Source organism: Sipha flava, unplaced genomic scaffold (assembly GCF_003268045.1).
Source record: "Sipha flava isolate LNK unplaced genomic scaffold, YSA_version1 127_pilon_pilon, whole genome shotgun sequence".
In the NCBI taxonomy this organism is placed as follows: domain Eukaryota; kingdom Metazoa; phylum Arthropoda; class Insecta; order Hemiptera; family Aphididae; genus Sipha; species Sipha flava.
The window spans coordinates 768997-788505 of NW_020271753.1; positions in this window are offsets into that span (position 1 = coordinate 768997).

Sequence of the window (19509 nt, forward strand, 5' to 3'; positions counted from 1 at the left end):
TAATTTATTATTCAATTTAATATTTTTCGCGTGCATCGTGGCAGATACGTACAAATCATGTTCAGCCATACGTTTTATTACTACGAATATACAAATATTATACATATCATCACAATAAATTTGTTACATCCGTAATGGTCGAATATTTACAATAAATGTACAACGCGTGGCATCGGAAAATTGGAAAATCGAAAAACCCAGCCATGATATTTCTATTCGGCCAATATTTGTTTTTCTGAAGAGTTTGAAGGCGTTTATTCACTATTTGGTTATTTTGTTTTTTAGGACTGCGTTTAACAGCGTAGCGCGTATACGAATAATAGAGATGATGTTCATGTACACAGCCCTTCACCGCAAGAAGGTAAATATAAGCGTAGGGTGTGTACAATATATCGTTTTTCTGACCGCAAACAAATTCCGCTCCAGTGCAAATGTGTTAACATTTTCGAATTAAACATATGAACGGTATAGTATATGAAAAAACCACATGCGTTACCGTTTTTTTTTTTTTATCCGTATCGAACAGATATATTTATAATAATGCTTACTGTCACCGACGGATTTGTATAAACATATACCCGAGTCGTACAAGTGTTTACGATTTGTTCGCGATTTTTTTTTTTTCATCCGTTTTCCGAGGAGCGCAGAAGATAAACGTGTATTTCCACAGCCAAACGTTAGCCGTGTAAACAACCGTATACAATTTCACCGGAAGGATGCGAGAATTTCGCAAAACATTTCTCGTGCCGAACGAAAACACCTCAAATGAACCAAATGTATGTTTAGGATGAACGCACCGGTCGACGTAGGACTTTATCGGTCAATACGCGAGTATACCTGCTCGAGCGAATAGCCTGCGACTTTCGAGATCATCCGGCAATCGGGTAGCGTTTGAACATTTTGCGTCCACTTGCGTTTTCACTTCAACACTGTTTACCACGAGAACAAACCAGCAGTGGTACGGAGAGTACTGGATGTCAAACTGCAAACATCTTAAAACAAAATATATAGAAAAGTATAAAATGTTCAAAATATGTTGCTTTCAATAGTATGGAATTATTTTTTTATTTTTTGCTCTCAAATATCAAAAAAATAAATAATTTATTTCGTGAATCTTCTGTCCTTAGCACTGCGAGGCTCGTTTTCAAATCTTTGAACAAAAATAATTAAGATATTGAATACGAGCTCGTGCATCACATTTTTCAAAAATCAGTACTAAGCGGACAAATAAAAGTTTTTAAGATTCAATGGAGTATAATATCATCTTATAACAGTCTAGTTGTTCAATTTACATAAGAAAATAATTTGAAAAATCTTAAATGGGTATATCTGCTATTTATATACGTATTTTTTGCACTTCCACCCCAACAGTTTTAGTCCACAGTCAATCGTCCCTTGGAATAATGTGGCACCTAAAGCATATGCCTCGTTCGCCCTCGATCCTTAAATAGTTCAATGCGCCGTCTTTGGCGTTATATTACTGTGTATATGTGCAGTGAAATACTACATGTCGCATTACGACTATTACGAGCCATAGTCAATCGAACATTCAACCATATGTGAGAAGAAAAAAAATCGATTTACCATCACTGACTCAATTACGCCCTCTTTACTCCCACTCCTTTAAACTACAAGTTCTGCAGTTAAAAGACGTATGGATGGCCGTCATGATATTATCATCCTTTACTCTACTCGATTGCAATTTATTGTATTTTGTTATACATACCATTTACAATTATAATATTTTTCAAAACAATATAAAAGATACTCTTTGTTATAAATCATTTCACGTACACCGTCCATATTGGATTCTTATAAAAACAAGTTTATAATTACGAAATAAATTATGATAACGATCGTTTCATCAAACTTTAGATTTTTCCATCATTTACGTCGAAATTCGTGGATTAAAATATCGATTTCAGTTTTACCATTATTATACGCAATTAGTAATTATTGAAATTAAAATATTAACATGCGCCCTATCGATCACTTTTATTCGGTTTCGTTAACACAGCAGAAATACACCCCTCAACTGTCAACGTATTATAAATATTTTTTTCTGCTTAAAATTCGGGACGCGATCAGAATCAAATGTACGAGAGGTCGACGATTTCTCCCGTCACCGTGAATAAAACTTCATGGATACAAAGAACTGACCGAAAACACGATCAGTCTTGATTACCGGAGAGAGTTTTTGGATAACGTGTAGATAATATGTACTGTGTGCAATGTAAACGCATTAAAAATATACGAAAACGGTACAAAAACCATGGGTACGGCTGAACAAAATACGATTTAAAGATTTATATTTTCAAGGGTGGTGGTTCATTCCGGACGAGGAGGGTGAGGGGAACCGAAGCTTTCTATTGTTGTGCGCATAAAATACGCTGTACGCCTGCGCGTCGTGCCACCCGACTATACGTTCCGCCTTTAAGTGTTGCGTTTTTCCACTTTCGCGTGCACCCTGCAGACATCCCTGTTTGCACGATCCGAGAATAACACACACACACAAATATTTCGGTATATGCACCTTGCTGGTTAAAAAATAACTTTTATACATACATGCCCACACACACGTACTTCAGTATTTGGACATTTTATCGTTCCTTTCGAATTTCAATTCACACGGATACGAAAAGAACACTGGATATTAAAATATATTTTTGCTCGGCGTGTGTTAGTCATTGTTCGTCGTCGACATGAATCGTGAGGAATGCTTTCATTATTCCTCGAAGGATAAAAGTGTATATACGTGAAAAAAAAAAAAAACATTGTCGATTAAGTAAGAATTTTTTTTTTTTCGGATCCGGGAACGAACTGCTTTCCGCGAGGAACTTGCCGAACACTGGCATACCGTTTCGTTCGTCGGACGCCGATAACACCGCCCGCAGAGTTGCGTTCCGTCCCCCGACGGCATTTCCACCGGTCGCAGTGTTTTTCCGATACCAGCCGGGCCCGGGCCGAACGCAGCGCAAACAATAGTAATAACTTACTAACAATAATTGATAATATACGCTCGCCGGTGCGGCGCGTGCGGAGGAACGCAGTGCAACAATATTATTATTACGCACAGGGGCCGGTGCACGGTGTGTGCAGAGCATTAAATTATCGCGTAACGACACAGTGAACCCGGGGCACGGACACGTACAACGCAATAATAATAATACGGAGGGCGGCTGCGAGACGCGTAACAGTGCGAAACGCTCTATCCGTCGGTGCGTTTCCGTCAGCAGCAGCCACCGGCCACCACGTGCAGCGTTTCGACGAGCGCGAGCCGAACAGGTTGTGCGCGTTTTCCGCCTTCCCCGCACGCCCCCGCCGCGTGCACACCGCTGTTTCGTATTTACTAGCGTCGTCGTCGTCGTCGTCGTCGTACACCGTGTGGACGCGTGCCGGCCGCGTGGCTGCTGGAGCAGAACCCATAAGTTGCGCGCGCGTTATTTCTACCATCCGACGGGACCATTGGGTCGCCAACCCTCCGGCCCCGCACCGCCGCTCGGCCCGGCCGATTCCATTGTACAGCTGTCGGTGAACACGTGAACGTGTTGTTGTTGTTGTCGTCGACGTCGTCGTCGTCGTCGTCGTCGACGTCGCGGTCGTCGCGGTCGTAGTCGTTCTCTCTCTCTCTCTTTCTCTTTCTCTCTGTCTTTCTCTCTCTCTCCTTTTTTCGAAATCTGACGAACCGTGACTTCCACGGCCCGAAACTCTCTCGGGGGTGTACGCCGCATGTGTATAGAGGTGCACGCGCGTACACGTACAATATAATAACGCAGTCACCTGTCAGCTGCCAACCGTTCCGGCGCGGCGTACCGGCGGGTGGCTGCTATGCACACGTACGTATAATATGCATATTAAGATCTAAAAATAATGCGTGTTTAAATAACAATAATGAAAACACGGAAAAAAAAAAACATCCGTATATATATACGTACGAGTACATTATTACGTACCGATAATATACATGTATACGGGATATACGTTTTTTTTTTTTTTTATTATTATAATAGTATATTGCACGCGGTACGCGAGTGTTGTGTTTACCCGTGCGGTACCGCACGCACGCCCGTCGTCGGTAGAACAGGTTCAGGACATTGTAACGAAACGAACGCTTGTCCGTCGATCGACCGCCGTCGATCAATATTAATCGGATCGACCGGCCACCGCCGAAATGAACGACGGGCCACGAAACAGTGTACCGAGCAACGCAACTTTTGTGCGGTACGAAGAGTGAAGAGAAATTTAATAAATGCGTACGATCTTCTTCGTCGGAGTCGCGAAAACGGTTACCAACCGTTTCTTCGCAGTAGATACCGAAAAACCGCATCGGTTCCACAACACGTCTGAATTAGTTCTCGGTAGGCACTGGCTCCTCACCCACCGTCTACGAACATGTGCTTAAAATAGTCCCGGATTCGGGAGCCAGGGGCAAGTGGAGTAAGATTGCCCCGGGCGTTTTCGGTACACTCGTGAGGGTGGTATTAAGTTCGTGAAAAATAGAAAAAGCCACGAACATCCCCGGACGTATAATTTATTAGATCCGGCACTGCTTAAAATGTAGAGCGCATGTATTTACGAATGGCTTATCGTACGGGCACCCGACAATCTAGGCCGTGGCATTGGGCTGTGATGTCATTGGATTACTAATCGAATGTAATTATCGTTGCTGTTGCTGCGTTGTCTGCTGCTCACCGCTGCACAGTACGCGAGTTGATCCGGCGAAACATTATTATCAAATTAGTTCGCCCGTCTGTTCTCGTTAAAAGCGCAATCGCAATCGGTTCCGACTGAATATTGTACGCAGCGCGTGCACAATATTTATTATGTTTTTATAAAATTTCCTTTTCGCGTTCGCACGTACGTACAAAAGTTGAGTCCCGTGGCCATACACCCAAACGAATCCGAAAAACCACCTCGTTGGATCCGATGAATTATTAATTTTCACTGTTATTCGTACTTCGTACATCATTTACGAAAAATAAAACCGTTATTGTCTTTCGAAGTGATACAATACTCTAAATACAATACGTCTTCCGGTTCAATACGTTTCAACGCCATTCTCACGACCGTCGACAGCTTCATTCCAACACGAACTACGAATAAATGGAATAAATAATAAACTTGAATCCACCATAAAATACAAGATAAAGTAAACACAGAAAAATAATAACGAAATTAATTGATGCTTAAAGTTCATTTTAGCATATGAAAATTGAATTTATGATTTATATTATAAAATTATAGAGAAGAATAGAAACAATATGTTGTTGCAGCGATGAGCCTTAAAGTCCTGTAAAAGCTAAGAAAGAATGAAGATTTATATTATAATATTTTTCCAATTTTATGTTATGCTGCTAAGTGTGAGTAAATATAAGTTTTTTTGTATAACACTGCAGAAATACTACGCGAGTATCTACGTATCACAATTAATTATAGCTGTACAATTATTTTATACATACATTTGTTTATAATAAGATTTTATAAAACCCAATTTTGAAATAACTTCATTTTATGAACGGTGACCCTATATTGAAAAATATTTGTTCTCAGGTTATGGAATGGATAAAAAAATTAAAAAATAAAACCAATATTTTAGAGGTGTTTTTAAAAATTCACTCGACCGCTTAGATACTGAATAATATATAAATATGTACCTATATAGTTAAAACAGTTATTATTAATTTTATCAGAAAAACTTTAAAAAAAGTTAAAAATAATAATTATTTTTGTAAGTAATTGGTTTTTATTTATTCAAGTAAAGGATATGTATATGTAATACGTATTCGTGATATTTTTCTCTTTTTCTGCAATGCGTACTTAGTATTTTATACTTTTCTAGACATTTCAATCGACTTAGAGTTATTAGGACTACCGAGTAAAAATAGTTGTTAAATTTTTTATTAAACGACTTGGAAAAATTGATCGTTCGTTGAAACTTTACAGCAACATATATTTTATAAGCACCACCAATATAAATACTACTTTTATACAGCGTAATATTTCCAAATATGATTAAATCCTATATAAAACGTACGTTCAATCGCTATAATATGAACTATTATTAATATTTTTATTCGTGATCAATTTTTATGGTCATCAATAAACTAGATAAATTGTATACATTATAAATATGAAAGATAAATTTCGTTTTATTAATCCAGTGGTAAAACTAGAATGGTTTTAAGAAAAACAAAAATATGTTTTTTGAAACTATATATTAGAAGTGTTATTACAAACCTTTCAAATTAAATAAAACGTAACGTTTTCATTATTATTTTGGTTGTTATTCAATTGTATCTGAAATAAAGATATCTGTTATTATTATTACTATATTTTCATTATTGCTATTTACGAGAAGAGATATAAGCTTATTAACACCATAAAATTGCATTGTGTTATTTCGTTTCATTTTTCTTTAAAAAAATCAAACAATAGACGTGCTGTGTTAATTAAGTCAACCACACCAGCTGTCAAGTCTCAAATTATACCAATCGATTAGTGCCAGCCAGTCATATCAATATCATGTAATTTAATAACGTTTATGTAGTATACTGCGAGGTAGACTTGGTCATAAACTGCCTATGATTCTTGACACTTATGAGTTTTGTTTAATATATTTCGTATCAAGACCGGAGAATAAATTTAATTATTTTCTATGGTAAAGCACCACAATACGATAACATTTATTAGTCTTGTTAATTTTTTAACAATTTCAACTTATTTTTATTCGTTCCAGTAATCTACAAGAAACAAAAAAAATGATTTTTATTCTTAAATTTAACATCTGATACAAAATTTATATCAATAATAGTAAATTTATAATTCAATAATATATACCTATCAATTAATACTCTGTACCATGTTTATACCATTTGAAAAATATTAACTTTCGCGTACATATAGGATTACAAGTACAAAAAAATGTTTAGGTAGAGTCTTAAAATTTTATCAAAATTCGTAAATAAAAATGTTATAATTAAATTATTCACGATGCAGTACTATATGATAATCAATAAGTGTGTATTATTCTAGAAAGTGTTGATTATTGAATAGTATATATTTGCAAACTAAACCCAATTATCAGCACATACATATAGTATTTGTATAATTATCTTTTAAAGCAGGTGACATTTTAATAGTAATTAACAAAGGATTAAAGAAATACCAGTAAAGTAGAAGTGTACTCGTACAATGAATTTTCAATTTTAGATCATAACGTTTAGTCAAATTAAGTATGCAAAACTAATTGCAATACTTATTGTATGATAGTTTATGTCATATACTATATGACATAAATTTTTCGAATGTATCAATGCTCAATGATAGAAAAAAATGAATAATATCATAATTGTTAACTTACCAATGATAAGTGTTTGTAAAATAGTTTCATGACTTACGTTAAATATTTCACGCGATTATGTTAATAGCTAAATAAAGATGTTTTTCGTATACTTGTACTAACATTTTATATCAAAAAATGAATTAATTCACTTATAATACTTTTATAAATAAATTATGTTTATAACTAAAATACAAATTTTATTAGCATATAATGAGTAAAATTTATTATTTATGATATCTGATCAAATTTAAATTCTTGATTTTAATATAAAGGTTTGAACAGTAGATGGTTGCAGTAGCAGGTACCATCCACCTGAAGTACTGCTTAACGGCATTTCCAGGTGGCAGACGTACGGCAGATTTTTTCGAAAAAGAAAAGTATGTACTCGTACCATTGGTCAAATGTACGAGTATCACAGCAAGTTGAAGAATATATATTTAGTCGGTGTACTTATATTGTTCATATAGTATTCCAGTGCATTTCATTTTACTTGACTTCAAAAAATATGTATTTATTTTTTCTTCTGCGCAGGGTACAGATGTAAAAACTCGTATTTTCTAAAGCAATTATTTTAGTACCTACTTACAAGTCTTACAAACTTGATAGAATCTTCACGTCCATATGTTCCTTTGACCGTTGATAATATACACTTGATTAGTCATGCGTAAGTCCACTAAATTTTAAAATTATAAACATGTTATTCTAGTACATGATTAAAAACAGCATGCATCTCTGGAAAAACAATGCGATTTGTACTGCAGGTCTAAGATATTTAGTGTAACGAGTCAGGTAAATATTTTAGATAATTAACTTTATACACCGTCTGTTTTTTTTTTTTTTTTTTAGAAGGATACAGCCTTTAATAGCAAGTAAAATGAGGGAGGCAGTGCCAAAAATTATTCATTACAACTATCATTTATAACGACAACCAACCACCGGAACCACATGTGTTGTATCGCTGAAAATATAATAAAATATAATCAGTAGCCATGACGAGATCTCTTGAGTACACACAGAGAAACTCAACCCTTAATGAAAAATGTATGTTGAAATAAAAATATTCGACTTCAATACTTATTCAAAATCAAGGTAAATTATATCAATCTGCAATAGAAAGTTAATACTTTAATTAAAAAAAAGTATAAGACTGTATTAACTATATTTACATATAGCATAATACATTTTAAATTCCATAACAATATCTAAATTCAATTATAATGATCAATGAGATGGTAATATTATTAGTACTTTAAAATTTGAACAATTCTTGGAATTTGTTGGTTTTAAAATAATCATGTTTTTTATTTGTATAAGAATTCTCCATAAGTTGACTCTATCAATTAAAACCTGAATACATTTGGTATTGTGAAATTTCCAGTAATCTCTCAGCAGAAAAAACAACAACGTATCGATATATTTTACATGTAATTATCAATACAATTCAGGTTAAAAAAATCGGGTACTAGAAAAATGTGCAGAAATACGTCACGATAAAATATTATTTAACTGAAAATTATGATTTAGGTATGCAACTATTATAAATTATTTACAAATCGAAAAATATTTACTTAACAAAATACTTTTCATAAATAAAACCTAAGGAGAATCGTTTTATTGAAAGTCGACATTTTTGACCTGAAAATGTATTAATTTTATATCATGACAGCATCAAAATTATTTTTATTGCACGTGTTTAACTAAGATAACAGTTTGGATATCAAATTTCTTTTGACGTTTAAAGCATTTCAATTTTATGTAATTTAATTTTGACTTTAAAACTTACTTATGCTCAAAAAATACAACAAGTTTTCATTAGAAATCGATTATACGGTAGTAGTTTAATTGTAATTATTCCTGATCAATGATTTATTTTTATTAATGTTCAATAATAGATAAAAAGATAAAACGTTATGAAGACGCTATACATACTGCAAGAACACTGCTATATTTTATGTTGTTACTAGATAATAGATACCGTTTTAAATAATAAACTAGTTCAAACATTCAGTTTTTAAATTCAATAATTTATTATTATTATCATGCCTAAATTATATAATATATTTATTCATTGGCAAAGAGGTCTATTAATAGTCCGCAGTTGTTAAAAATACTTTTTTTAAGTATTGAACATACATCGACATTACTAAACCAAATACACATTATATTTCTAAAAACACTTAAACTTTATTAAACACTTGACATTTGAAGTACGATAAAATAATAAAATTAATTAACGTTTGTTTAACATTAAAATAATATCAAGTGTACCTACATCCCATAAATATTATCACATCGTATTAAACAATATTAATGTTTTTGTAAAAAATTAACAGGAAAACCTGCCAACATTATCAATTTCCGGGTAAGTTGTATTGTTGTAAGCTAATTAAAAAAATGTAAAATAACTTTTATAAAATAAAAACAATAAGCTAAAATAAATTAATCATAATGTTTTCTGGACAATTCAATAAATATTTAATTAATTCCTAATTTAAAATTTATTAAAAATTATTTTGTAAACTCTTCGCTTCAAACGGTTTTCTTAAAAACGGAAATAATTTAATCGAAACGTAATTTACGAAAATGTCGTAATGTATCGTAAGTATCATTAAAATACAAGTTAGCAGTGAAACACAAGAAACAGAGATTAATAAGTTAATACGGTGAATTGTTAGTGTTATTTAACTCATGTGCAAGTAACCAGTAGTTACAGCTACCTGCTCTCTAGTCGTATTAGTGTGGTAAAATGGATAATATAATTTGCCAACCCTTTTTTTATTTTTTTTTTTTTTTAAATGTTCAAACAATATTTTTCCACCTGCGCTATATGCACTGGGTTACCGCGAAAGAACTGGGGATTTTTTTTTGTTGATAAACCCCTGTGGAATTTTTTAATATAAATGTTTTTATCGGTTCGATCTGGTGGTTGGATTTCCAACAACACAACGAAAACATGATTAAAATGCATTAATTTATTTTTAAATTATCAATTGTTTATACAAATAATGATTATCCTCGAAGATTACAGTCGTGACGAACATTGAACGTGGATTAGACTGGTCATCGATTGAATGCGATTCGATTGGTTTTTCTAACTGCAACTCGATGTATCTTATTAACCTGCGAATACCTGAGAGTACACAAATCATGATAAATCGTAACAATACCCGAACACGTAGTTGACTATATCGATTTTAACACCGGGCGTATGCTTACAGTGGCCCTACCCAGTCGTTTCATAAGTCGTTCGAGAATGCAAAACTTCGTTGTAATTTCCAACAAATCGATTGTTTTCAAACGTTATGAATAATGTAACGTTTGGAGTACGCACACGGCGGCGGCGAACACGGTTGAAAACGCCTAGACGTCGCGGTGCGCTGCAACAGTAATTGCGCGTCGGCAAGTGGAAAACTCGCGAACCGTTCGGTCGGGGATCGCACGTAAACGGACGCGTCGCGGGTCAGTCCTCGGTTTCCTCTCGGGCCGAAGACGTAACGCGACACGCGCATTAGGTCATACGCACACGGTGCAACTGTTGGGACATAAGTTGCAAATCAGTTGCACGTGCAACTTTTTTGTGACCTAGGCAGCGTATCACTGGGGCGTCCGCACACGAAGTGTGTACCAAAATCAGTTTAGTTTGCAATCAGCTTCAAATCGGTTATACTCATTCGGTTTCCGCGGTCGCAGTCGCGTTGCAATTTTAAGTTGCACCGAACTCTCTTGCACGTGTATTATTTTTTAGTATTACATTCCGTAAAAAGCAACAAACATTCTATCCGTCTAAGATAGTTCTTTTGCTGCTATAAACAGCCTAGAGTTCACATTTTATCTTATGTATGGATGGACCTAATGTTTCCGCTGTACTCTGCGGTGTTGATAATAATCAATGATGTCATCTTCATCTTCATTTGAACTCTACATAGTATAAAATCGAAAAAAACAACTACTGATCGAATAGATTAACACCAACTGATCGAAAATCAGTCATGTCCGTGTGCGGACTGAAGTTCCGTATTGGTTGATAACTGATTGTTAAGCACAACTGATTCGCAACTTTTGTCCCAAAACAATCGCACCTAATGCGCTTGGCGGTCCAGCTCCTCGGTGTAAAAACCGAATACCGTTCGACAGCAGTAAACGGAAACGAATAACAAACACGTAATGGATGTGTCGCCGTAAACAATGTTTGAACATGTGCGCGCGTGTACCTATACACCGCCAGATACGAGTAATAATTACAACTCGCGCCCGACAGATACGACGGCGTATCGCTTTCCAGCACGAACAGTAGACGATGACTCTGCGGATTAATTGTACGTATTAACTACGCCTCGCGTATACGCGCGCGCGTGTTATAGATGGCCGATTGGGTTTCGAATAACAGAGTGAAAAATAATAATAATAAAATAATAATAATAAAAAAAAAAAAACCAACTTCCCTCGGCGCTCGTCTAATGAACGACGGGCGTAAAAAAATTTCGAAAGTATATAAACATTAAATGATAAAAACCAATTAACGTGACCTGACATATGGGCACATTTCTCATAGCACGCAACGGATAGCGGAGGCCCGCCAGGGGTAGCGGCGGCGGTGGTGGTGGTGGTGGTGGTGGTAGTGATGGTTATGACGCCACATGGTTCCTGCCCGAACCGGGTCTAGCCGAGCGGCGGGCCCGGGTCGTGGCATATGGACCGGCGCAGCTCGTGTCCATAACAATATTATACGCGCCCGCGCCCCAACCGCAATAATTGAAACGCATCGTGATGAATGTTTTATCGTGCAGAGTATACTATTGTACGCACTGTACGCATAAACAGGGACCCCCTCAACGTGCGCGCGCGCGTGTACCGCATTAGTACAACTCGTATCCGTACGGTCGGGGCAGGAACTGAGGATAATTTATCATGTTGCGCGCAACGCGTTCGTGTGCGCGTTGTCCGAGTCCAAAATAATTAGCGGCACGTGACACACCATCACCTGTACCGAAAAAACGAACCATCACGTCGTGCCCGGGCGAGCACATGCGCGCGGAGCACGTCTGCTGATGTACGGGCCACGCAATTGTTTTCATTACCATTACGTGGGACAGGTTCCTGCAGGTACCCGGCGAGACGAGCCGACCGCGATAGGTGACTCTCTTAATTGGACGGCGCCCGTGCACGGGGCCGGTGACGAAGACGAATTTCGGACGTGTCACCCCGCGTGGCGTCCGGATAGGTTAGGTTCTTTTCGCGCGGAAAGTTTGGTTTTCGGACGCGCGGTTCACGCGGTAAAGTGGAAATCATCAAAAGCGCCGGTTGAGCGCGACCAGAAACTGAAATCTACTCCGCGGTCATAAACTTATGGTTCAATATTAAATTCGTATTTCGAGTATATCTTGTTGTTGCGTAGATCCCTACGTTGCCTTTTCGCGCGGCAAGGCGATCTCAGTATCGGACGAAACGCGACTGAAATAGTTTGCTTTCCGCCCTGGCCGCGCAGTACGTATTCATATCGTGCGCTATTGTGACTCGAACATTTGTCGGCTAATGATTCGTGCGGGATGTGCGTCATGATGCCGTTCGGCGTTGGAAACTTTACAAGCAGCTACTGCAAACCGAACAAACTGGCAAGGCCCCTAAACGGTCCGGTAAAACAAAACAATGCCGTCCGCTCGGGCAAGAACTGTCGGTTTTCGAGCACGAACCCTTCTCCTTTTCCCGTCCATAGCGAAATACCAACGCGCAAACTAACGCGCAGCACGTAACAACATAAAGTTGCGTTTAGGGTATGGTCTAACGAGTGCGAATACTACCGGACGAATCTTTTAGAGTGAACACGAACAAATATAATCCGCACGGTGCGACCAAATATCTAGCAGATTTGCGAACAAATTCTTTCGGTATCGTTCGTTCACGCACGGACCATAGTCCGAAAACCAGTAGCGATAATACCCGCGCAATCCAGGTAATTCAATTGAATTGTCTAGAAAATTGTAAAATTAAAAATAATCATTTACTAAATTAAATGAATTATTTTATATTACTATTGGCAAATGTTTTCGATTTAAAATAGTAAAAATAAACAATTCAAATACTCAGTAAACAGATGCTTAACGAAAAAATATTTGGATATTCAAAATGGTGGTAAATTGAAAGGAGTGGGTGGATAAATATAATTATTTGAACTGGCAGTTACAATTTCATTCGGCTTCACTGCCACAAACGACAATTAAGTCAACGCGGGTCGATAGTAATTGACGGATTGGCGTAGACGTGTAATCGGCACATTCCGTAAACGGTCACCCAGCCTAGCTTTATGACATGAGCGATAAGATATGCTTGACATATTTGCTTCCGCCGGTAAAAACCAATGTATTTTATTATCAATATGTACTTTTTTCCATGTCTGCAGGGTGGATAAAATTTTTCTGCGGACCATCATTTAGTGACCGCTGGTCTAGAATGTGAAATGTGAACGCATTTTCATTAGGATTTAATCACAAATGTTTTTAATTGATGGCGAACATTTCGCCATCCAAAACCTAAATGATAATCATAGTACAATATATCACGCATTTTGTACGCACCGTACGGCCTTCGCGTAAGTTTTCGAGTTATGCAAAAGATCGATGTAATCTTGAATTTCGAACAGTATAATTTAAAACAAACTACATTGATTCATTTTAACTTAGGATTATGACGCCAATTTATACAGACCATAATATCTGAGACTTCTCACTTATGTCGACGATATTTTATTTGGTAGCGGTGCCATCATCCATATTTGTGACCATTGTCAAACATCTTCCTTGTTTTTGAGTATATTAATTTCAAAAATAATCTACTGTAAGGTTTTTTTTTTTTATTTTTTATTTTTATGTAACTAAACCTTTTAGACTAGTTATCTATACGAAAAAAAAACATATAGTAGACAATCGATAGAAGTAAATGGCAGACACTGGGAACAATAGCAATGACCCAAAGACTTCTGCGAGATTTAATTACTATTACTACATAATCATTTGGTATTCTATCAAATACATACCTCAAGTACTATAGTATATTAATTTGTGACAATGTAACAAGAAAAATCGATTAAAATAAAATAAATCCCTGGGATGAATCAATGCAATTTATCTAATTTTATTATTATTATGAACTTATTACATAATTCATATGATACTGATGGACAGTCAAACTCACATCAATTAAAATTATAGTCCAACAAAATTAAAAAACATGTATATAAACGAATTATTTATATGAATCAAATAGTATAGTTTATTTTGTACATAATATCGTTACAAGTGTTAAAAACAAAAAAACACAGGTGGTGGATACTCTTTTTTCGGCCGTGGTAAGAAACACACTCACACCTACACTGGTGTTGTAAGGAAATATATTTATTATAATATAGAACAAATAAAATGAGATTGAAGTTATTATTACTATTAAACCTAAATATTCAGAGTAAAGCAAAAATAATTAAATACAATTAACTGTACTGGTATAGTTATTATTATAAATTAATAAATCACCCCTTACAACAGTGGCGTACCTGTGAAACATTTTTTTTTTGGGAGGGGGCATAAATTAATTGCATAATTTTTAATGGTTATAATATAATCTGAAACTTTATTATAAATTATTACTAAATACTTAAAACTCACTTGATATCAATAATAACCATATTATAAAATAGTGACTATATGTAATCATCACTCATAAGCGTGTGCAGACATAACTGGCAAGGTAGTCAAACATAACACATTATCATTTAATATTAACAAAAAATTTGCATTCGTAACTTCATTTAACTTAAAAACTATATTTCTCCAGTATTCATACATTTTTTTTAACGTTAACTAATGTTTCGAAGTGGTTGAAAATAATATGTTTATTTATTATTGTGATCATATTGAATATTTTGGTGAGGGTGGGAAGTTTCACAGAATAGTCAAGTACCTACCCTGACTACCCCGTGTGCACGCTTATGTCATCACTCCTAATCCCAATTCGGTCGAATATTGATATTTTATATTACATTGATAAGTGATATCAAGAACTTTTGATATCAAACACGATTATAATCAGTGAAAATTAAAAATATTAATAATTCACATTATTTAAGCTGAACAATTAATTTGCATTATGGCATCAAAAAACTTCTCGGGGGGGAAAGGGCAAATGCCCCTGTTGCCCCTCCCCTCACAGGTACACTACTGCCTTACAACATTTAGTGGACAAGAAGACAATTGTTTAGAAAATTTTTAGTTTTTTCTAAAAACAGGCACGTAATCAACAAAAAAATTTATAATTTCATGCAAAAAATAATTCCAAAACAGAGTAGTGTGCAATAATTAACATCGAAGTCTACTCAATCAACTACAGATTGATGTAGTTTTTACTACTAAAGACATACGTTGTGGTACCTAAATATAAACCACCCTTACTCGATTTATATATCGGTGTTGAATTTCAGCCATATTAGTGTACGAGACATAACGACGATGTCGTTGAATGACGCGTTAAATATTTAAACGTAGTTTAAAATAATATCGTATCATGTTTTTGAATACTTAAAATATTAATATAAATGTGTAAATATTTATCGTATCAAAGCTGTTGTATATTAAACGGAAAGTTTGGTGATTAAAATCTATTGTTTTCAAACGATGACATAATGTAAAATAACGCAGCGATTCTGAAATGACCTATAAGTAATAAAATAAATTGTATACTATCGTGCAATACAAGAGGTCCAGTGGAAAAATGTACTAGCAACGATAACACTAACCATTCAATTCAAAGGATGTACCTATGTTGTTTTTATCGTTGTAAACAGTAAAAAGTAAATCAGGAGTGGATGGGAAACAAGGTGACTATTAAATTTATGGAGCGCAAATTTTCATTGGATTGAGCAATGTCATTAATGTTTTTGTTGTAAATATTTTTGCTGTACAATAAACGTAGTGTACATAAAAATACTGCTTTTTTATACTTATATATATGATGAAATTTGGTAAAACACATGAGTTCTAAGTAAAGGCACATAAATTAACATATTTTACGAGGAATAATTAAATGTATTCAAAAGATTAATCATTAACTTTTTATCACAAATTTTAATGTTTATTCTGTGACCATTAAATAAATTGTTTGCTTGCACTTTGCACATTCGGTCCACATATTTTAAACGATAAACATAACCGTACGAACATAGTTAAATGTAAACAAATTCGTTCAGCTGAAAACAAAACGAAAGTACAAACAGCTTTCACGTGTTTTGCATCATATACTCATATGCATATGTTACGAAGTTTTCAATTTATTATCAAACTCGTAGCGATATACTAAAAATTGAAGGAAAAAAATCATCGTTACAACTGCCTATACTAACATATTACACGAATATAATCATATACAAAAATAAAACAAATAAAAACATATAACACATGTTTGTGTAATCCATGAATACACAGTACTTACTTGATACATGTGTAAAATCAAATACTTTATGAAATATTTATAAATCAACACAAAAAAAGAAAATTAAATTAAATTATTTGTATCTCAACAAATATTTTTCAGGTATGTTGTATTATGAAAATATATATTTAAATAAAAAAATCATAAAATCATTTATAAATCGCGTTCTTACGCTTGAATCTTAGAAATACAAATTTAATCTAATCATCCACGCTATTAAATATTCTTTTGTGACAACACGTGCCTTTTTGTGACATCTAGCCAGCTGTCTCAAATGTAAAGACGTGTATTGAAAAGGTTTTTTGTTCTGTAAGACTGTAAAAGAAAATTCTGAAATGTAATGAAATAGTTTTATCCACATTCTGTGAAATTTTTATTCATTTCAAATATAAAAAGTCATCATTACTGTTACTTTTTCAATAGTTTTTATCCTCCAAAGTATTTAAAATATGGAAAATAAAATATTGTTTGAATCATTAATCCAAGTTTTTCTATAATTGCAATTTCAATAATGCGTTATAGGTAAATAAGTATATTGCTATAATTTAGCATTTGAAACACGAAACAATAACATGAAAATTTAAAAAACCAATAACTAATTAATGTTGTTAAATATTTAAAATAAATAATAACTATTAATATATATTAATTACATTAAACCCGATTAAATATATACTATTTAGAATATTAGTCAATATATACCATTGCAAGTATAATTTTTTAAAATTGCATTTTCTTGTCTCACGCTTAAATTAATAAAAATGCTGATGTATTATTTTTTTATATATTACGCCTATAATTTAGATGTATGCAACTTAATATATTTAAATGTAATTTATTGCTCACGACTATTTGTTATTCAACGAAACGGCGGCTATTATACATGGTAATACATTTCGTATTAATTATGAATCATGATGTTATTTTAAAATTTACAACTTACTTTAATGCAATATTATTTAAATTGCATAGAAATCAAGTTTAAATTTAAATTCATGAAAATCGTTTCAATCTCATGATAACTGAATTATTAAACAATGAAAACACGTTATAATTCATATAAAACTATTTAAGGCGTTATATGTGCACTATAAATATGCTTGTATGCATTTTAAATATACTGTTAGTTATTTACCTTTTGTATTCGTATTTAAATGGTTATGATCAATTACTGCGTCCTAAGACACATACTTAAATACTACGTATTATTATAGCTATAAAATTACCTATATTAGCTTTAAATAATTTCAAACAAAATTATTTAATTTAAGTAAAATCGATACTTCTAAACGCCTTATAACATCAAATGCTACATTTTTTTTATTATTATTAAAATAGAAAATTTACAATCTGTAACACAATAAGCAAATCGGATATTATGATGCAGAGAATATTTACACGACAATTAGTAAGAGGAGGGAAGCTGTCCAATTACAGAACCCTCTTAATACTACATTAAAAAAAAAAAAAAAATTCACGCGCACAACCCACTGGTAATTATTATAGTATATTATAATATTATGCATTCTATATTGTAATATATTATATATTATACTATAAATTATATTTTAATTTTTATTTTAACAAATTAAATAATTTTATTAATGAGGAAATATAAATCGTCAATGTATGTTTTATATTAACTATTCTATAAAAATTAATACTTAGAGGACACCACGAGAAAGCTATCTTTTAAGTGTCCTTCAAACTAATAGTTGGTGTTGGATCATATCCAATTCGTTCATTTATAGGTCTACGAAAATCCTTATACAATATAAAGCATTATGTTATTAAAATAAACATGATGTATTTTTAGTTGATATTTAATTAGCTATAGAACATACACGTTTTCACAATTTTTGTAGTCAATAGTTCGACTTAATTATTTTAAAGTCAAATTTTCGACAGTCTAATTGTCTATGTATACATTGCTATTATTATTACAATACATAGATTAGTAAATAAAGTTACACTTCTTATTTCACTATTACCAAAAAAATTATTCCTTATTTCTTACTGGATTTGATAATTTCATGGATTATGTATATATATATATATATATATATATATATATATCTCACTGAAATATTCGGTGTATGATTATTACCATTGTAATATCTATTTTATGAAACTAAAATCAACTTTTTATACTCCACGCAGAGAAGAATATGTGTTATATAATTTGTAGTTTTCTTAAAAATAGTATACATCGACATATTTGTAAGTTTATAAATAGGTTAAATAGGTTAAAGAATGTATTTAATGAGTATTTAAAAGTGATAGTATTTATTTAGACTTGCCAATAAATTTTTAAAACTACCAAGAATGATTTACAAACAATATAAAAATAATATACAGAACTTTGGTTGACAATAGAATTGATTTTAGTTATCTTACGAATAATGAAGAAAATAATAATTTATGCTAGAGCATTTTCAATGGCTATTGATTTTACAAAAAAAAAAAAAAAAACAGTTTCAATAAAAGTTATTTCGAAGCGTTTTAATTAGTGTAGTATTTGCACCAAACTTGATTTTATTTTTTTTTTATAACATAACATTTATTATTAAAAAAAAAATGAATTTTGTAAGAACATACAATTAATAAAATTAAATAGTGATATATATATATATATATATATAATGATAAAATAGTAAATTATAAAAGGACTATGTTAATACCTGTCTCAATAA